Genomic DNA, 22,739 nt, shown 5'->3' with positions numbered 1-22,739 from the left:
CTTCATAGTCCTTTTCACTATGGACTGCTACAAGATATTGAATATAGAATATAATTCCCTGTGCTATATAGTAGAAACTTTTAAATTTTATATATATAGTTGTTAGTATCTACAAATCTCAAACTCTCAGTTAGCCCTTCCCACCCACTTCCTCCCCTGGTAACCATAAGTTTGTTCTCTTTGTAAGTCTGCCTCTGTTTTGTAGATAAGTTCATTTGTGGGAGACTGACTTTCTAGATCATTAAATTTAGGGGGAAAAGAAGGTTTGACTTCAGTTTTAACTGGTTCACAGTAGAAAGCATTTGGCCTATCTACTCCAACACCCTATCTTTATTAAAGGTTATCAAGTTCATCTCTATATTGAAAGTGATGAAGTCCATGTTAGATATTAAGTTCGTCAGGTAGGAAGCAGATTGGGGTAACTCCAAACTACATGAAGTGAATCGTGCCTTTGTTCCCTGGACTTTCCAAACTGGTTCTTTAGATCACTTTTTATTACTCTTTGAGCAGAAATTCAGGGTGAGTGTGGAAACAAGTATGTAACTTTGTTTTAAAGTCCTTGATGGGCAGGACTCTGGTCTTGCCTCTGCCCTCCCCTTCACCACCACCCTGCTTGCCACCCGCATCTCTGGGTCCTCCCACTTGTTGGCTCACCAAGGAACACACGCAGGGCAGGTAGCATCCCCTTGTCCTGCCCCTCTCTCCCTCCTAACCGTTCTCAACGGTGAGCATGGAGCAGGGGCAGGGTTGCTCGACCATCAGCTAAGTGTTTGTCAGCTGACAGCTATATGCACTTGGGGGACAGTGGACCAGAGCCCTGCTTGGCTGAGGTGGCAGAGTAAGACAGACTCCTTTCACATCCATCCCCCTGACATCTGCATGGGGCAGGTTAGCAATCAGAATTACCTGTGGTCTAAAGACTGCAGGATGAGAGCCAGTGGGCACGAGAGGGCAGAGAGAACTGGGGGTTGCTTTGGTAACCTTAACTTCCTGAAGCCCTGGGGTGACAGGGGACAGCTGACTGGGTCCCTGTCATTACACATGTCCCTCCACCTCCCATCGTGGGACCGAGGAACCTGTGAAGATTCTTACCTGTCCAGAACTGTTCTGTTTCTGAAAGTGGCAGCAAAAGTGGGAATTATCATTAAGGAATTTCATATCATATTTTATTCCTCTAGAACCCACTGCCCCCATATAACACGTGTATTAATTTCCTATTACTACTGTAACAAATTACTACACATGTAATCACTTAAACATGACAAATACATTAGCTCACAGTTCTGTAGGTCAGAAGTCTAATGGGTTTGCTGGGCTGCGTTCTTTCTGGACGCTCTCGGGGACAATCGGTTTCCTTAACTTTTTCAGCTTCTAGAGGCCCCTTCTTCCATCTTCAAAGCCAGTGGCGTCTCCTTTCTTCTCTGATATCCTGCCTCCTTCTCATTAGGACCCTTATGATTACATTGGGTCCACCAGGATAATCCAGAATAATCTCCCCAGCTCAAGATCCTTAATTTAATCATAGTCACAACATTCCTTCTGCCGTGTTAAGTAACGTATTTGCAGGTTCTGGACATTAGGATGTGGACACCCTTGGGGGCCACTATTCAACATCACAACAAGTGAATCTGATTTTCCATTTTCACAATCTGATCTTCAAACACATTTACAGAAATGCCCAGACATGAACTGGATATAAAAGTAGAGGCCTACATGCACTGAGGTGGAAAGATATTTCATTAGAAAATAAAATATGGTCTGCTCTCTTCTACCATTGTATGAAGAGGTACTACTTGGTTTGGTTTGGTTTTGTTTTGTTGTTAAGTCTCCTCTCTTTTTTGGTGTGGAGAAAAGGGGCCCCTCCTTGTTGGGTTGGTGGGAATATAAGTTGGTGCAATCACTACAGCGAACAGTATGCAGGTTCCTTAAAAACTAAAAACAGAACTACCATATGATCCAACAATCCCACTCCTGGGCATATATCCAGAGGAAACTCTAACTCGAAAAGATACATGCACCCCAGTGTTCAGAGCAGCACTATAAACAATAGCCAAGACATGGAAACACCCAAATGTCCATCAATAGATGAATAAAGAAGATGTGGTGTATATATATACACATATGTATAATATATGTGTGTGTGTGTGCGTATATATATATATATGCACACACACACACACACACCCACACACCCAGAATACTACTCAGCCATAAAAAAGAATGAAATAATACCATTTGCAGCAACATAGATGGACCTGGAGATTATTAAATTGAAGTAAGTCAGACAGAAAGACAAATTTGATATAACACTACTTATATGTGGTATCTAAAAGTAAACTTATTTACAAAACAGAAGCAAATTCACAGACACAGGAAACAAACTACGATTACCAAAGGGGAAAGGAGAAGAGAAGGATAAATTAGGAGTTTGGGGTTAACATACACACACTACTACATATAAAATAGGTAAACAGCAAGGACCTGCTGAATAGCACAGGGAAGTATATTCAATATGTAATTACCCATAATGGAAAAGTATCTGAAAAAGAATATATATGTATATGTATAACTGAATCACTTTGCTGTACATCTGAAGCTAACACAACTTTGTAAATCAGCTATACTTCAATAAAAATTTTAAAAATTATAGATAAAAATTTGAAAATTAAAAAAAAAATCTCTCCTCTTTTAAAATAGAATGAGGAGTTAGAAAACTGAAAAAGCAGAGGAGACACTAGGAAAGACAAAACTGCTGCCAGGTATTCTAAAAACAAAAAGAGCATTAGTAAGCCTACTTCTTGTTTTTCCGTTGAGTGTGAACAGATAACTAATTGTTTTACAAGGATGGTAAATAAAGGCAAGGGATTTTTAAGTTGCTTCTGAATTTTCTGTATTTTTCCCCCATTTTTGCTTCTTTTTTTTAACTTTTTTTTATTGAGTTATAGTCATTTTATAATGTTGTGTCAAGTTGTTTCTTTTTGAAATTGAAAAGATTTGTACTCAGGATAAAATTTGAATATTTGACTCTAAAAGAAAATATATCTGATTATCAAATCTTTCCCCCCTTGCTTAAGGAACCTGTTGTAAGACTATTTTCTGGGCTACCTACTATTACTGGATATTTATCAGAATAAAACTGCTGATCCTTTATTATCTAAAGATAAGGATTTACAGTGAGCAGAAAGAAAGGTTCTCCCTAAGCCTGGAGACAAAACTAAGATTAAATCAAACTGGATTTTATTACATTTAAGAAACTGAGAATGGCTTTTTTCTATATTTATTTAAACATACAGCTTTACCAATATTACTTAATATTTATACATGACTGCTTTACTAGATAGTTACACCATTTATTGAAGAAAAAAAAAAAACTAACTAAAGGAGAAAAAGAACTAACCTCTCTGTCAGTACTCCCAGCTACAGTATTACTTCTTCTAGACCGCTGTCCTAAGGCATTATCTGGGGACAATGTAGCCTGCTTCTGGGTAAAATGAATAGGGATATATAAAAGTCCCTATAAACTTGAATTGATAACGTAAAAGTAAATGTCAGATTTCATCGGGCAGAAAGAATGCAAAGAAATTCTCAATACCCTTTTGGGATAGGTTGAATTTTCTGAATCCTCAAGATAATACCTTTAGGGAAAAGTCTTTAAAGGGAACCATGGTCATACATAAATCCTACTCCTTTCTGTCTTTACCATTTCTTCCCCATACCCAGATCTATTGAGCTAAAGAATAATAATATTTATATTTGTGCATCATTTGTGCTGTGTCTGACGCTGCTGAGTATTTTTTACATATCATATTTCATTTGATTCTCACAATAACCCTGTATCATGGATACTATCATTATCCTCATTTTATAGATGAGGAAGCCAAATTTAAGTAACTTTCCAAAGTCACACAGCAAGCAAGTGACAGAGGCAGCTGGAGTGTGAGTGTTTGACTTCAGATGCCACACGATGAACACTGCACTTATATTTCACATTTTCTGCTAGGACATGATTTCTAAATCCCAAGTGGAATTTTTGCATGCTAGATATTAATAAGGAATGTTAAGGTCGTGGAATTCCCAGGTTAGCTGTTTCTGTTTCCTGCGACTTAGTCGTGAGGCGAGAGGCCGCCCCTCCTGGGTCTGGAACACGCTCCTTCCTTTCCACTATCTGTGAATAGAGCCTTCAGGGCACTGAATGGCTCTGTGGTTTTCCTTCACCCCCTTGGACCCACAGAGGCCCATTTCACACTCCGTGAATTCCATATCTCTCAGCCAGCTTGGAAGCGGTGTGACTATCACTAAAGAAATGAAGTCATTTTACACTCTCTTTCAAAAGCAAACAAACCTGGACATCCCCATGAACCTCGCACTGAGCCCGGGGGTGAAGGGGGCCCCCTCGCTATGAAAGTGGACTTTGTGAGAAGGCCAGGCAGTGTTGCTTTTGGAAGTTCACGGGGACATTCTAAGCTAACTTTGATCCCTTTTTCTGGCACCCTGGTTCCCGAAACCACCCTCCACTACCCAGTCAGATGATGGAACTCTCTGGAAATTCGATACGCTTGATCCGAGGTGCCAGGGATCCCTAGGTGGCACGTGTGACCCAGGCCTGCCACATGGGGTCGAGCTGTGGGCTCACCCACACAGGAGAGCTCAGTCTATCCCCCTCCCCACAACGCCAACATTTTTGTATAAATAAAATCAGGTTAAAACGAATCCACAGGCCTTTGGATGGCAGCATGTGGAGGCAGAAAAGGACAACTGTAGCTTCTGTGCCAAGAGTGAAGGATTTTAAAGGCTGACGGTGCTGATGGGAACATCAGGTCCTATTTGGCTGTGGCTAAACCAGGTCTTGAACCCTCCCTGCCCTCTTAAGACACTACCCAGATACCTGGATTCAAAGGTAGGGGCCTAGGAAATTTCCAGAATTCTGTTACAGATGGCAGTGTGCAGACCCAGCTCTGAAAGCATGAGAAAAGGAGAAAAAAATCCTAAGTCCAAAGGCCAAAGACTCATTCTCCTCAAGGACCATCAACTAATCTTCCTTTTCCTCTTCTTTCTTTTTCCTTCTTTCTTTTTTTTTTTTTTAGCTCTCTGTTCAAGAGCAGAACAGTGACTTAACTGGTGACATCGAAAAAGAACAGCATTAGATCTCGGTGCTATGATTAGTAGTTGCTGCTGCTTGTCATAATACATCAGAAAAAACAGCAACCCATCTGTTCCAAATTGATACAGCAAAGGCTCAGCAAGAAGTGTTTATCCAGAGTCTATGGGAAAGTGTCTGCGTTTTACGGCATATTGACATGTGTGCCCGTGCAGCTAAAAGATGTCAGATGCCAGCTTTCTACCTCGCCGCGTATCACGTAATATCTGTCACCACAATAGCGAAGCGTTTTGACAAGTGGGCTGTTTTAGCATGAAAATGTCCAAGTGGGAGGAAGAATATCCTTTGCTGAAAGTGAAATGCCACTTCAAATCTATGACGCCACTTGGACGAGTCTGTTCTGAGGATATAATAGGAAAGGGAGTCAAACCACCTCTCCAACCCACAAAACAAATTGCAACAGCGCGCGGTGCTGGCGTCTTCTCACGGGTGGTAATTAGCAGCACATAAATGCTAATGACTAATTAGCTTGGCCTGTGCAGACATCGGGAGAATCAAAGCAAACTATTGTCCAAAAGCCTGACTTAACAGATACATAGACAGTAAAACTGTAAGTTTTAATAGCTTTCAGTAACTCCTGGGTCGGGGGAACAGTAGGCAAGGGGGAATGCTGGGTTGGGGGGGGGCAGGGAGGGGAGGGAAGGTATGTGAATAAATAAATGTTATTTACATTTTAGGAGGTATAATTGGGTACTTCTCAGCCTCTGTATGCCAATGTCTCAGAAAATAAATCTAATTCACGAAGACATATGAATTCTCTGTGTACATTTAGTTGAAGGTCTGTTTTTCCTCTGTTGTCAGATGGTGTGATACCTAAAAATTACTGCAGGAACATCTGGTATCCTTAATAAAACATGGCAGATAAATGAGTGGCTTCTGCGCAGCATATGTGGATATAAGGGGAAATAAATAATTCACTTTTCTGGGAAAACATCAAGGTCAAAGAGATGACTCTTTACAACAAGATGTTAATGAGGTGCCGCAAGAACAGAGGGCCCTGCCTACCAAAGCTAGTTGCGTGAGAAGCAGTGAAGATTCCAGAATTCCTGTAAAGCACGGTTTAGGGACAGCAGTGGACTGGGCAAGACGGACTGGAGAGCTTGTCTTGAAGCTGTGTGGCCCAACAAGCATAGCCTGGGCTTGTAGATTTGTTTGGTTTTGATAAATGACTTTGGAGAAGGGGAGATCGTGAGGAACTAAAGTCCTCCCCTTCCCTGCCCTAGGTCACCCCTGGAACTGCCATTGGGAGGAAGAAAACTGATATTTTGGAACTTTTTTAGTCCCCACTGGATTGCTTTACCTACCTGATGTAATCGATTTTTCTTAGAGAAACCAGGAGGAGGGCTTGAATTTATGTTAGCTGATCTTACATTTAAATGCCTGCATTCAAACTCTGTTGTTTTATATAACTGAATCGTGCATCTTCTCTGCTGCGAAATTAGAGTAAAGTTTAGCTTTGCTTTTGAATTATTTTCCGTCCTTTAAAGGGTATAAAATGGTTCTTTGGGGATGAGATCTCATATGCATTAACTTTCTCAATTCCATTCAAGCACCAAAAACATGAATAGCACACACTTTATTAACTCAGAGTCTCTTCATTTTATTTTGACTATGTTGTAAGAAGAGGACCTAAGGTACTAAAATATATATTCTAATTCCAATTTCTCAACACCAGACTCATCATAAAATATATGCATTTTATACTAAAGCCCCACCAAAATTAGAGTGGGTTTTGTTCTTTTTTTTAGAAAGCTAGTGTGTTTGTATATCCCACACACTCCTCTTGTACTGTAATATGTAAACACTGTAATTCTAAGAGGTTCAGAATCATTTAAAAGCTCTGGTTATTTAAAAGGCAACTCTGTTCTGACCATGTCAACCAAATAACTTGTCACTTCTGAGATCCTGGTTACAATAAAACTAAGAAGATAAGTTAATATTCTTCGGCCCTTAAAAGTCAGAGATTACTTCAAAACCCTAACATAGTTTAGAAAAGAAACCTTCAATGTCACTGCAGATAATCTCATCACATACACATCACAAAACACTAGGGCCAAACTGAGACAGGATAACAGGTTAGCACCCCTTCAAAAGGAAACTCTGTAAATATCTATTTACCAAGAAGGGGTGATTTACTCCACTGAGGACTAGCTGAGCAGTTTATGGTTCAGATAGACAGATTTGAGGGAAATTCCTGTAATGAAGAAGCTATTTGGAACTTCATTTTCATGGGCAAGGGTTTCTTGGAATAGTCAAGTTCTACTGATGCAGATGGTTGAACAGTCGTGTCATGTTAATGGAGACGGCAAACTATGTGGGTATAGATGGCTTGGGTCTCAATGTGAGAATACCAAAATGTGTAAGAATAAGATGTGATGAGGGGGAGGGTATAGCTCAGTGGTGGAGTGCCTGCTTAGTATGCACGAGGTCCTGGATTCAATCTCCAATACCTTCATTAAAAAATAATAAGAATTTAGAAATAAATAAGTAAATAAATAAACCTAATTATCCCCCAAAACAAAAACAAACAAAAAAGAAAAAAAAAGATGCTGTGAGATCATCATCGTCTCCTCATCGCAAACTGGTTCTTTTTATTCTGTTTTTCTGTTTCGTTTAATGACATTTCTACCCACCCTGACACACAGGATAAAAACCAGAGGATCTTCCTTGATTCATGGCTAACATTTAATCAGTTCAGCTTCTTTAAGGGGCTAGATCTTTCCTGAATCCATTGGCTCCTCTTCAACCCTGGTTCAGGCTCTCGTCCTCTCTCAGCTGGAAACTGCAACACCCTCCTACCTGACTTCCTATCTCAAGCCAGATAAGGGTTATTTTTATCACATACTCTTTTATTTGGGAATATTGCAAGTTGGAGAGGTTTGACTCTATTTTAAAAGAATCACTGTTCTTCATCGCCAGTTAATGTGTACTCTAGTCAGCCTCCCCTCATCCCTGATTATCACCTTGTCCTTTATCCCTTTAGTTAGCCCAAGGATGGAAATGATGTCACCACTCATTGAGAAGTCAAATGGCAGTCAGGGATGGGGGAAGATTTAGGAATGGGGTTAAGGGTGAGTGCTAGCTATTGAATATATTACTTATTTTAAAAATAGTAAGAAAAAAAAAAAAACCCTGAAGTCCCACTTTATGCCAGTGTCATCCCCTGTGGACACTCCTGGTGCCCTGCTCAAATTGCTCTCATCAGTTTCACCAGTTCTGTTTGTTTGTCCCCAGGTCCTGTGTGTTTTGCTGGTACTGTAAAGGAAGGAAGGCTGTCCTTTAGTAATGGAACGGCCTAGCCCACAGCGAGAACAGGAACTGCCCAAGAGCCCTCATTTCCCCCAGCGTGGTCCAGGGGACAGTGCACGGGGGTGGGAGTGCAAAAGCCCAGCTTCTTGCCTCGAGGTGGGGCGAATGCTGAGGCACAATTTATACTCCAGAGCTCTGAGTAGAATCAGGCTGGGCCTAGGCCTTGACTTGAAACTGCTCCTGGGCTTGACTTCTTACTTTTCTTTATCTCGTTTCACCTACTTTCTTACTAGTTCCTTCTGGAATTGTTTCCTTAAAAAAAAAAATCACTTGAACTCAAATCCTTGATTTAGAGTCAGCTTTTGGGAGAAAATTCCTTCACGGGAAATTCATCTAAAATAAAGATCCAGCCAAGTGACTCTCCCGCTGAAAGCTTCAGCAGGTGCTCGTCACCCGCTTGGTGCCTTCACGTGGCATTCAAGGCCGGCTGCTGTTGGCCTTGGTCGACCAAGTCTCACTATCCCAGCATCCTAACGCATGGGGCACTGGTGTTGAACAGCTTTGGTTTCCCCATTCATCTCCTTGTCGCCTGCTTGGTTTCTCGTGTCCCCATTATCTGGGAAACTCCCAGCAGCCCCTCAGCTCCCACATCTCCCCTAGATGGCTTTTCTACTCTTCTAACAACCTATCCAATCACTTTCAAATGTGTTGGCATTGACCACACTATGTTGCAACTCTCCTGTTTGTCTACCCAACTTGACAGCGATATCCTTAAAAGCAGGGAGCTTGCCTTCACCATTTTAAAATCCCCACTGGCTAGCGCCATGCCTAACACATAGAAGGTGGTCATCAAAGTTTTTGAATGGATTCACATAACCATTTTTTCATGCAGAGTAACCAGAGATAGAAAGGTAATTATAGCAGTAGGTGTGTCAATTCAATTCTATCACATGGAAACTAGAAGCACACTCTTAGAATAATAAAACTGTCAAAGACTTTCAAAATATTTATGTTTCTGGCAGTCAAGGCATAACTACAGGGGTTAAGCTGATTAGGTATAGGTCTTAGGGCTTCATCCTACAATATATACCTTGGACTCTTTTGCTCAAAATTGTTTTACTCCATCTCGGATTATATAACTGACTGGTTTGAGCCTTTATGTAACTCTTGTTGTTTTTTGAGTGGCTTTGTTTACAAAAAAAATTTTTTTTAACTTTGTGGTTTTTGTGGACTCTGCAGGACTGCTCCCTGACCTCACTCCTGGATTAGGAACACAGCCTACCAGTTCCACAGCAGCCGCTCACCACTATGCCTCATTTCTTAGCGGGGCTGGCATAAGTGAAAATGCCACAGGAAAAACAAGAGAGAGAGCTAAAATAAGCTCACTCAGTTTCATCCTGCCAGAAACTATTCGGAAGAATAATGCAACATCCATCAAATGTGCAAATGTCAAAATTCGGTGAAAAAGAAATGTATTTGCTACTTTTAAGGAAAAGTCACATCCCATAAACTGGAGAAGAGTGTTTGCAACCTTTAGAAACTTGGCAAGAGGATTTGTAGCATTGAGAGCCAGGGTCGTAGTGAGGTGAGAGGTCACAGCAAATATGGTCCACAGGCATTCACTTGGGCAAGGGGAGGTTTTTTTTTAAATCTACAAATGGTCCACATCTGGAAGATCTTGAGCCAGAGCTGCACTGGGGCACCCAGAGAGTCACAACATTTCTGCCATCAAAAGTCTGAGGACCAGGGTCCTTTCCTGTCTTATGTTCCTCAGATTATGGTCTACCTGCCACTCACTCTTATTACCGAGTCCAAACTCACTCTGCTTGCTGCATGACAGGCCAATAAATTGGGAGATGAAGTATTGGGGCAAGGAATAAAGACTTCATTTGGAAAGCCAGCAGACCGAGAAGATGGGGGACTGACACCCTGGAGAACCATCTTACCCAAGTCAGAATTGAGGCTCTTTTATACTATAAAGGGGAAGGGGTGTGGTTGGTTGTTGCAAAATTCTTGGTGTCAGAATCCTTTTTTCTTGGAGCTGTCCACATTGGTCGGGTCATGGTGTCCCTGTAAACCTTTAACAAGACAAAGGTTATTTTCCATTCTGCAACTTTTTATCTTTATATGGATGGGAAAGTGTTATACCCTTAAAGGTCAGAGCTTTGAAAATGGGCTTTCCTGTCTATTTCAGGCTCTAGGCAACATTCTTATACAAAAGGTGCAGAACTAGCATGATTAAGCACAGGAAACAGAGCACAGGGTTAGAGCCAAAGGAACAGATCTAATATGGAGGCAGATTTGTTTTTCCCTGCTACACCCCCATCCCCTCTTGCCTGTTCAAGGATGTCGTTCCAGCAGTTATCCCTTCTCTTTCCCACATCATCAGTCTTTCCTTTCTCCTGGACCATTCCCGTCAGCATCAACCCTGTTATTTCTTCTATGTCTCCCAAATCTGTTCTTTTTCCTCCCTTTTCACAATGGCTCTTGTGCTGTTTCACTTCTCCCCACTCTAACAGAAGTTCTTTGAAAGTTTTCTCTACTACTGCCTCCAGTTACTTTCCTCACATTCTCAGTTAAACCCTCTCCAGTGAGGCGTTCACCCTCTTACTTTACCAAAACTGCACTTGTCAAGGTAACCGTTGACCATCACATTGTCAAAGCCAATGGTCAGTTCTCAGTCCTCAACCTACCTGACCGTTCAGCAGCATTTAGCACAGTCGTTCATGTCCTCTTCAAAAACCCTTCTCCCCTGGGCCTCTAGGAAAACGCACGCTCCTGGCTTTCCTCCTAGCTCACTGGTCCCTCCTTGTCAGTCTCTGTGCTGATTCCTCTTCACCTCTTTGGCTTCCTGACATTGAAATGCTACATACTCAGTCTTTTGAACTCTTTTCTTTTCTCTCTACTTTCATTAAGAGTTCATCCAGTCTTGTGCTTTAAACACCATTTACATGCTAATGACTTCCAAAGCTATATTTTCAGTCTAGAATTCTCCTGTCTGCCCTAGATTCATCTCTACTTGGATGTCTAACATGCATCTCAAACTTAACATGTCTCCAAGTGAATCCCTGGTCTTTCCCTGAAAACCTCTCCATGAAGATCCCTCTCATTTCAGTGCTATCTGAGAATTGCTCAAGTTTAAGGTCTAGGACACATGTTTGACTCCCCGCTTTTACTCATACCCCCGATACAAGTCATGAACAAATTCTGTTGTCTCTGCCTTCAAGATCTATGCAAATCTGACCACTTCTCACTGTCCCCATTGCTGACATTATGGTCTACCTAAATCACCATCATCTCTCCCCTGGATTATTACTGTAACCCCCTAATTGGTCTTCTTGCTTCTACTTATTTAAAAATACCACCAACACTACATTCTCATGCACTCTCCATCCTCCATTACTTTGTTTTTCTCTATACTATTTTCTAACATTTATATATGTATATGAACGTATATATGATATAATTCAAAATACTCATTATTTTAATTGTGCATTTGATGAGTCTGACAAATTTATACCCATATAACTACTACCACAATCAAGATGGAAAACATTTCCATCAGGTCAAAATTTTCCTTTTCCCCTTTCTTCGCAGTAAACTTATCTCCCCAATCCTGGCCCCAGGCAACAGCTGATGTGCTTTTTTTTAAAGACGGGGTGGGAGGAAGTGAGAGAAAGAACAACATGTTTAATTCTAATGGGAAAGATCCAGTAGAGGAGAAAAACAGATGATGCAGATCACCGTAGATTGTAGTTGCCTTTTCTAGAATTTCATGTAAATGGAATTGCTACAGTATGTACCCTTTTGTATCTGTTGTCTTTCACTCAACATAAATTTTTTGAGATTAATTCATCCTGTTGCATGTATCAGTAATTCATTCCTTTTTATTTTTGATTAGTATTTCATTTTAAGGATGTACCACAACTTGTTCTTAATTCGCTAGTTAATAGCTGTTTGAATTATTTCCAAGTTGGGACTCTTATGAGTAAAGTTGAATAAATACTAATAAAACATTTGTGTATAAAACTGCGCATGGATATATTTTCAGTTTCCTTGGGTAAATACTCAGAATTCCTGGATCCTATGATCAGTATCTATTTATTTAACTTTATAAGAAACTGCTAAATTGTTTTCCAAAATTATGGTACCATTTTACATTTCCACCAGCAGTGTATGAGAGTTCTAGGTACTCTACATCCTTGGTAACACTTGATATTTTCAGTCTTTTTACTTTTAGCTATTCTGGTGGGTGTGTGGTGGTATCTCCTTGTGGTTTTAATTTGCATTTCTCTATGACTCACGGTGTTAAATGTCTTTTCATTTGCTTATCAGCCATCCATATATCTTCTTTGGGAAAGTATCTGCGGAAATCACTTGCTCATGTTTCTAACTGGGTTATTGTTTTCTTAGTGAGTTGTAAAAGTTCCCTGTTCTGGACACAGGACCCTTATCAGCTACTTGTACTACATGTATTTTCTCCCAGCACACAGAGTACTTTTCATTTTCTTAATGGTGTCTTTTGAAGAAAAGATACAATCCTTTAAAAATTTTGATAAAGTCCAACTTATGAACTTTTTCTTTTATTATCTGAGCCTTTTGTGTCCTAAGACATCTTTGCTCTCCTTGAAGTTGTAAAGATTTTCTTTTGTAACATAAAGTGTATTTTGCTCATTTTAATGTGTCTTCCACAAAATAAAAAATGCTACTAAATGGTAGAAACTGCTGGAGAAATATTTGCACATTTGACATAAATGTTCACGTCTATACTTTCCAATGTACAGCCTACCTAGTCTGTATTGTCTTGCTTTGCTGATGAAGTTCTGTAGGCAGACACCACAGAGCATAGTGGTTAAGGGTAAAGGCATGCAAAAGAGACCAGTCTGGAACTGAAATCTGCTGCCTGAGTACAGTGGCCTTGATTGCGCAAGTCACTTAACTTCTCAGGGCCTCTTGATTCCTCAAAGGCAAAATGGAAAGAATGATGATTTTATGAGATACTGCACATGATCCTGGGCACATGGATGCAGTTGTATGACTTTAGATGCCATCATCATCATCATTATTATTAAAGTAAATCTGAAGCCTCCAGTGAGAATTATCCAACAAGTTAGGATAAATAGTATTTATAGAATAGTCAGAAGTTAGAAGTATTGCTATGATTATTATTAAATTACTATATGAACATTTCCCAAGTATAATAAGCCACACATTTCACAGTTGGCAGTATGTTTTCCTAACAAAAATTTGGGGGTGTTTGTAATTTGTTAGAGCCATATGTCAACAGATTCTTTCCAAAGTTCTAAGAATAGAATAACCTCAAATTATTTTCACCACAAAAGGACCATCTAAAAATGTCTTGGCTGGTGCTGCTTCTGTTTCATAAAGTCAGGTCTGGAAAAGTTTTTGTAAGTTTAATGTATTTGTAGCAATTTCTTGTTTGTTCTCTTTTCATCCTTTACCATGACAACCACTCATCGGTCACATGCTAGGTCTTAGGACAGAGTATCATTTACCTGCAATATCTCTTTCCCACTCACCTTCTCTGATAACATGTTAACAGAAACATGATTCAGATTTCGGGCAAGTTGGCAACGTAGCTAGATTTCCCTCATTATTTGTATGTCATTTATAATTAGGTCGCCTTGTCAATATTTAAAATCTTGGACTAAATATTTAATAAGCAATCTGGGCTCAGACATTGGTTGCATTTAATAAATAAATATTTTAAACCAGCCACTCAAAAAGGATGACTTTTGGGTTTCTTCTGATAACTGCTAAGCCATATGCACAGAAGTCTCATTATTTGTTCTGCCATGACTTTCCCGGAGGATACAAACACAGTACAACTGATTTTGATGTAAATAGGTTGTGATGACCGAGGGGCTTTTGCTGTTTGGGTTGCTTTAAACCTTTATTGCTCGCACAGCAGTGCCCACTCGGCAGTGAAACATCCTGAGAGCCCGAAATGACTCATACTTCACACTCTCACTGATCTATCAGCTTCAATTCAAACCACACAAGCTGCACACAGTTTGGTTTTGACTGTTCATCACAGTGTTAAGTAGGATTTAGCTAAACATTTATTTGCTTCCTTACTCTTGAATTATAGTCTATCTCCCCATGTTTTCTCAGGGTGCATTATTATTTTTCAGGGATAGGAAAGCTGGTTCCTGTCATAACAGAAGTATTCTGCTTTCTGATCACCTTGCAAGTCGTACAGAATGTCTTTGGGTGTCAATGTGTTGTGCGGTCTTCTTTCCCCCTCATTTCTCCACTTCTTTTAGGTTTTACAAGGAGGCTGCTCCTGCGGGGACCCAACCAAGACACAGTCATGTCAAGAGAAGCCCTGGGATTTATGACCAGCAGGGCAATGAAGCAGGCTTCTTCTGGCCAAACAGACGCTATGTTTCCTAAGCATGGGAGGAGTGGAGGAGGTGACATTGGGGGCCCCCCACCAACGCCCGTTGTCCTTGGTGAATTAAAGCTTCATTCCTTTGGCTTTATACTACCATGTGGATAAGTCTCATTACGTGTTCTGTCGATGCCCCTAAGAGAATAATTATTTTAGATGATCAGTTTCATATGTTTAAATGTGAACAGGTTCCCAGTCAGTTCTCATGAACTGACGTCCGTAAGAAAGAAGATACAGGGGGGAGGCAGAACCAAGTAGAACATCAGACCACTGGGTACATGAGAGGGGATGGAGGGCTATTGAAAGATAGGATAGAAAAAAGCTGTCAAACCCCGAATCTTCATACTTTCCAGTTTGTCTGAATTATGGAAGTGGGGTGCAGAGGCCTTTGTGGTGATCAAGCAGACACTTGATCTACTGCTACTGGTGTTAACATCACCCAGAAGGCTCAAAAACTACCTAAGCCCAGGCCCCACCCTCACCTCCAGCCAGGCTGATTTAATTGACCTGGGATAGGTCCCAAAGATCAGTATTGTATTCACTCTGTCAGTGTTTTTCAAATGCAGCCTGAGTCGAGAAGCTCAGCCTAAAGGAAGTTTCAGGAGCCCCCAAGAGTGGGGATCCCCACTTCGGTGCCTTCTCTTAAGGAGCCTGGGGGAAGTCCTCATGACTATTCAGCAATGGAAGAAATCCCCACTTCTATTTTGTGGGAAGAGGAGGAGGAGATGGTCGGTCATCACCCCTGGAAACTCCCTGGGGCCTTACGACTCTCCCTGGTCTCTCCACACAGAAACCAGCCACAGAATGCCTCCCTAAAGAAGCCCTGGTCCTGCTGCTCCTGTCCATTTTTCCACATTCTTTCAGAACCAAATTCCTTTGGAGATATTTACAATTAGCCTTTTCTCAAGTTAGATTGCACACAAGTTGGTACGGTTATAACATGATTTTCCAGTTTGGTGTGGATTGAGACCTACTTCTCCAGCAGCAAGAAAGCCTGTGGGCATGTTTCTTAAACACATTCATGATGCAGCTGACGACGACAACAGGTGTGGAAAAAAATATACCCTAATATTATCCACATGTAAGTCAGATTAATGATGCTGAGCTTCTAGGTTACAAAAGACAAGTTAAAAAAAAAAACTGAATCGGCTTTCTTATCTGAAAAATAGAATCGCCCGGGGGAGGGTATAGCTCAAGTACTTAGCACGAATTAATTAAAAAATCAACCTCATTATCACCCCCTCACCAAAAAAAAAAAAAGAAAAAAACTGAATTAAAAATGGAATTGCAAGAGCTGCGTTTCCTGTCAAAGATTTGTTTATGAAGATTAAATTAGATGATCTAGGTGAGTTTACTTAAAAGCTATATGTTATTCTTCAGAAGTGAAGTACTGTTACACTTCAGTTAAGGTCTGTTTTTCAATTTAGAATGGTTTGCATTAGAAAAAAAAAAAACCCACATTATTTAGCCAGTTTCCAATGTCAGGAAGTCATGGAAGATAAAAATACCTGGATTAGCTCACACATAAGTACAAAGATCTTGCACTGGTAAAGATTTTAAAGTTTTCTTTTTTAACTTTTCAGAGGTTTTGAACATTTTATCTTTATAATCACTTAATAGAAAATAAACCACCAACGTGAGCAATTTCAGCACATGGACTGTCCTGTTCCTTCTAGATTCAAACTGCTTTTATCCTCTCTAGCCCCCCACGTTATTTTGAAATGACTCCCAGACTTTTTTTTTTTTTAACCATTTCAGTCATAGATACTTCAAAAGTTGAAACACTTTTTGAGATAAATGGTCGTGGTTTTAAACACTGACAAATATGGAAACTGAGTCACCCTGGCACCTTGCCCAAGGTTACATGACTTATTAATAGAATGAGAACTTGAAACAAGCTCTTTAATTTTATTAGAAAGAAGCAGCCCCTCCCCTTTTGGTTTTCAAAAGAATGTATCATGTCTGATGGGTACATATGTTTTGTTAAACACAATACCAAATGTGTATTGTTTGGGGTTGGCAGTCATCGATCAGGGAATAAATAAGTTGTAGAAATGAGTCACAAAGTCAAAGAACTAGATGGGACTTGATTATCTTGTCCAACCTCCTCATTTTAAAGATGAGGAAAATAAGGTCTACAGAGATTAAGATATAGAGAGAGAGCGCATGCTTAGCATGCACAAAGTCCTGGGTTCAATCCCCAGTTACTCCTCTAAAAATAAGTAAATAAGTAAACCTAATTATCACCTCCCCCACCCCCACCCCCCCAAAAAAAAGAAAAAAAAGAAAAGCCTGTATTCACTGTCTGGAACTTTATAAAGAGAATTAGCCGACACTTTACAGAGAAGATGCGAGAGATCTCAATGGGTAAGATAACTAAGAATTTGCTTTGAAAGAATTTAAATGAGCTCTACAAAGATTTTATTTTATACTCCTCAATGTTGTGTCGCAGTGACATTAATATTGGTGATTTTAAAGGTGACAGAGTGATGACAACGGCTAAGCGTCCAGACAAGTTAGATTCATTTTGGAGCCAGTAAAGCGGAGCAAAGATCTTCACGGAGCAATGATTCTGGGCCGAACAAACATGACAAAATATAATTATATACAGAAAACATCAGATTGAAAAGATGAGGTTGTAGAAAGGAAAAGTTTGTATCTGGGGGAAAAAAACAAACCCAACAACATCTTTTTATTAAAATTCTTTTCTCTTTTTGGGGTAATTAGGTTTATTTATTTTTTAAACGGAGGTACTGGGGATTGAACCCAGGACCTCAGTGCATGCCAGGCATGCACTGTACCACTGAGCTGTACCCTCCCCTATAACAACATTTAGTTCAGAGGTTTCCTGAGGAACTCAGATGGAAGTGTGTCTGTGTGCACTACATCCAGTCACAGATGGTGACGAGCAGATTAGCACAAGTTAGAGTGGTGGAACTGTGGTCTCAGGGCATATGGGCTAGCATCCTTCATGGATACAGCAGTCAGCAGGAGTTATGGCCCCAGGGCAAACAAGTCTCATGGGGTACCAAGGAGAGCTTCCAGGGAGTTGTTACTCTGGCAGCATTCTCTTGAACACTGGAGATTTTTAGATGCAATATTAGCTCAGTTACTACATTGGTTTTATTCTGTTCCTTGAAAGATCTTGATTGCTTACGCTGGTGATTCTTGATCATGGGATGTTAAAAACAAACAAAAACCAACACTGATGCTTGGGCCAGATTCTCAGAGGGTTTTGTTTTTGTTTTTGTGTTTTTAAATAGAGGAACTGAGGATTGAACCCAGGACCTTGTGTGTGCTAAGCATGTGCTCTACCACTAAGCTATACCCTCCCCCATCAGAGACTTTTGACTTAATTGAAACAAGCGAAGCCAAGACAGGGGTATATTTTTCATGCTCCTTAAGTGATTTTGAGCTGTGCCTTGGGTTAAGAACTGCTAGCTTAGGGGATGAGGAGCCCTCTCTGACTGGACTTCTTCTGGGGGATGAGAGATTGCCTTCCTACACCCAGGAGCCAATCCCATCACTGCCGAACTGGGGTGCCATTCTCTCTGGGAGGATGTAGGGTTAATTGGAATGGGGGCTAATAATGTACAATCCATGTCTTCTCAGGTCATTGACTCCCCTCAGCTCAGTGGTCAGAGTTCAAACGTGAAGACCTGTATATGTCATCAGAGTTCTCCTCATTGGAGACCTGGACATCCTCTGAAACCAGAGAAGAAAAATATTTTTAGGCCAGATCTTAACAGAAGTCTTCTAAGGACCGGTTCCCATTCTGTGCCTGGCCTAGATGTAACCATCAGGAGTTGGTTGTCAGATCTGGTCCAAACAGTTTTGTGCTGCCTGTGGAGAAGTGAGTATTATATGCCACCCTGTCTTCCCAGGGCACACAGCCTTATTCTATGGCTCCGTGTGGCTGCACTTACACAGAAATCATTATTTCCACTTTAGGGTGAGAACTGAGAATGTGGATGGATTCCCCGAATTTGAAAGAATGAAGCAATGACCACACCCTTTCCCCCCATAAGCTGGAAATGAGTTTCTTTTTTATTTCCTGTGACACGATGTGTTTCTTATCAGGACAATGACATCAACTTTGGTACCATAGGCAACTCATATTAGCCAATTATTTTTCTTTTTAAGATATGGATTTTAATTTTCTTTTCTTTATTTACTTTTGCATTAAAAAAGGTCTACATGCTTCATCATTTGAATAACTTGGAAAAGCAAAATGAAATAAAAAGAAAGGATAATTTTACTATTCAGAAAATCGTATTTATCATTTTGGCTTATGTCTTTTCAGATTTTCTTTTTTTTTTTTTTTTTTAATTTCAAGAAAAACACAACTGACAATAATAAGGCAGGAACCAATCCTAGTAGGTAAAAAATTCTAAGAAAGGCTCAAGTCAAAAGCTCAATTTTAAGAAGTAAGAAGCCTAGTAATCAAACTTGGACACCCTGAGGAATAGAACCTGAATCACTGAGTGTGGGTCTGGAAGCTAAGAAGTGTTTGATTTCTTAGCTTAGGATAGGTTCTGGAAACTGGGATCAGGTTGAGATTTAAATGGCCCCATCTTTGGGGAAGGGGAGGGCTACAAAGATCAGGAACCAGGTTGGGTCAAACAAGTGTCTTTTTTTATTATATCATGGGCATTTCTTCCTTTGAAATATCTCTTAAAACCATCCTTCCTCTCAACTCACCTAAAGCAGCCTGGTTGTCTTCTCTGAGAATCTTCTGTCCGCCAGATGAGTCTCCTTCAACTGCTATTTTAATGTTATCTTTCCACTAAGAGGAAATAAAAAATGGCTCCAGTTGTCAAATTGGGTCAGTTCCAAACTTCCGTGTGTTGCTTTCGTGGTTCTCTGTAACTTAGCACTAACCCATTTATTCAGCATTGTTTTTTTTATGTCATATTCATTCTCTCTCACTCCAATCAGGTTGATGTACCAGTTGTTCTAAAAGTGCAGCTTTCTCCTTACCATTGTCCCTACCTCATCCCCATATTATGGGCTTGTCTGGGATGTCCTACTTTCTTCCTTCTATTTATTATCTTAAAAGAACTTTTTTTTAAAATTGAAGTATAGTTGATTTACAATGTTGTGTTAGTTTCTGGTGTATACCATAGTGATTCAGTTATACATATACATATATTCTTTTCCATATTCTTTATCATTATAAGTTATTGTAAGATATTGAATATAGTTCCCTATGCTAAACAGCTTTGTCAGTCCACCAAGGCTGGGGCCTAGTTGCAGCTCCTTCCCAGTATGTCCCTCTAGAAGTCCACATTGATTCATGTATTCTTAGACCTACTACACCAGCCATAATTTACCATTACTTACTCACTACCTTATATTAGTCACGGTTTTATTTTTATCTGTTCCTTTTCAACTTCATTGCAGACTCATTGAAGATAAAATCTATAGCTGGGTCTTTTCTCATCTAGTATTTAGGGTTAAATTTGTATAAATACATACATAAATACTCAATTTATTCAATAGGAGACAGAGATTGCATATAGCAAAATTTAATGTTCAAATTCTATTACTGTAGCTTTTCCTAGGATTTTAAAAGAAATTATTCTTTGCTTTCTCTACTCATGGAAATAGTTTTTCTATTTATGCAACATAATACAGCAAATGCAACAGAATACATAAACATTATGCAGTGAAACAGATCAATAGTAAAACTTGATGGAGACTGTAAATTACAGGTCTAATACTCAAACTCAAATATTTTACCTCTCTTCCTCCTGTTCCTCAGTGGCATCAAAACAGATTCACTCAAAGTAATCCAGAGTACATGTGAGTTTATCATCCTCATGTGCTCAAGGATAAGAAGTCACATTCTCTAAGTTCATTCAACTGATGCCATTTTATCTACTTTCACCTTCCACAGTGACACAGGACTTTAATATTTAGAAAAAATAGAATCTTGGTGGACCCATATTTAAAGAACATGTAAAATGATAACGATTGTAAAATTAAGTAAATAATAAAATCACAAGCCCAGTCATAAGAAAATATTAGCCCAGGTAAGAACCATCATCCGGATCCCATCTCCTCTTGGAAGGCAGGAATACAATGTTTATTTCTTTGAGTAATGTTGTTTTCTGGTTGTAAAATTCATACATTTTTATAGAAAAAAATTTAAGAAAATACTAAAGTATATGTTATGAACTGAACTGCACCTTGCCTCTATCTACCTCAATTCCCCAAATTCATACATTGAAGACCTAACACTAGTACCTCAGGATGGAACTGTATTTGGAGATAACATCTTTAAAGAAGAGATGATTAAGTTAAAATAAAGTCTTCAGGGTGGGTCCTAGTCCAGTTGGACTGGTGTCTTTATAAGAAAGGAGACTGGGACACAGATACCACCCAGACCAAGGACTCCTGTGTGAAGACCCAGAGGAAGAAGGCAGCCATCTGTGAGGCAGGGAGAGAGGACTCAGAAGACACCAAATCTGCTGACACCTTTCTAGCCTCCAGAATTGTGAGAAATATAATTCTGCTGTTTAAGCCACCCAATCTTCGGTATTTTTGTTATGGCAATGCTAATACTAATACAGCATATACATAAGAAATGTATATTTTCCTTATAATCTCTCCCTTGGACTAAAACAATACTTTTAAGAGTTTAGTACACTTGACTCTCGAACAGTATGGATTTGCATTGCATGGATCCACTTATACACGGATTTGTTTTCAATAGGAAATACTGTAGTACTTCAGGATTGGAGGTTGGTTGAATCAGCAGAAGCAGAGGAGCCAAGGATGCAAGAGGGCTGACTATAAGTTATACTTACACTATTAGTTATTTTTGTGTGTTGCGGGTGGGCACCCTAACACCCACATTGTTCAAGGGTCAACTGTATATCCTTTCAGTGCTTTCTAGTATAGATGGGTTCATAGTATAAATCCAGTTATATAACATTTATCACATTTCCCCATGAAATATGTACAAATACACAATATCCTTTTTCACAGGCTCAAAGGCTTCCACTGGTTTTAACTAATCTCTATCAATAGGCATTAGTATTCCATTCCATTGTCTTCAACCCTTTTTAACCATTTAGTTTGCTTGTTTATTTTGTCTTTGTCCTAATTATAAACACTGCACAAAGAACATCTATATTCTTGTCTCTACATCTGTATGCTCTTGACAGATTAAGAAACATGATTTAAATTTTTTCCTCCTGATTATGTATTCATTGAAAACAATCACAGAAATAAGCAAAATCTCAAGGAAAAATCACCCATAAACTCAACAGTCAGAGACAACCACTCATAACATAAGGATCTCTTTCCTTCCAAATTCTCTGTTTATCTATATGAATTATTTTATCTTTTTATTGAAGTATAGTTGATTTACAATATTATATTAGTTTTATACATACAATATAGTGATTCAATATTTTCATAGATTATACCCCATTTGAAGTTTTTATAAGACAATTATCCATATGGTTTAAAAGAATAACTATATTCATGTGTTTCTCAGTATAGTCAAAATTCAAAAATTCCTTTGTTCCCATTGCATCCAATGATGTGATTATGAGCTCTCATGAAAAAAAAAAAAAAGGTTTGCCTTGGAATATACACCTGGAACTGAATGTATTAGAAAATGTATGTGCAGTTGTGAATGTTGCATTATCTGTTCCTTTAAACCCTTTGGAGTCCAACTATTTTTCAGTGATGAAAACATCTACAATCCTCCAGGGCTGAGCCATGCCAGGTGCTGAAGACAAGTTTGGGTAGAAGAGCAGGGCCAGCCAAGCGGCGTCAAGCAGTGTCTGAGCTCATCTGCAAACACCTCTGGAGGGAAGCCGGGTTACTATCTTTCCACTTCCTCTGGGGAGGTGGGAGTTGGGCTCTTCTGTCCTGGGAAGGACGGAAAAGCTATACCAAAAT

At 39.6% G+C, this 22,739-nt stretch overlaps 1 long non-coding RNA gene across 1 annotated transcript; it reads right to left on the bottom strand.

Annotated features, from left to right (window-relative positions):
* Nucleotides 1-1,859: 1,859 nt before the first annotated feature.
* Nucleotides 1,860-21,216, bottom strand: LOC116660448. The gene is made up of 3 exons (XR_004315977.1): nucleotides 21,207-21,216; nucleotides 11,024-11,028; nucleotides 1,860-1,944 (listed from the first exon to the last, which is right to left on the bottom strand). It is a non-coding gene; the product is annotated as an uncharacterized LOC116660448 (long non-coding RNA).
* Nucleotides 21,217-22,739: the final 1,523 nt, after the last annotated feature.

Source organism: Camelus ferus, chromosome 29 (genome assembly GCF_009834535.1).
Source record: "Camelus ferus isolate YT-003-E chromosome 29, BCGSAC_Cfer_1.0, whole genome shotgun sequence".
Taxonomy (NCBI): Eukaryota; Metazoa; Chordata; class Mammalia; order Artiodactyla; family Camelidae; genus Camelus; species Camelus ferus.
Note: the sequence above shows the minus strand (reverse complement) of the source record. Positions and strands in the feature narration are given on the sequence as shown.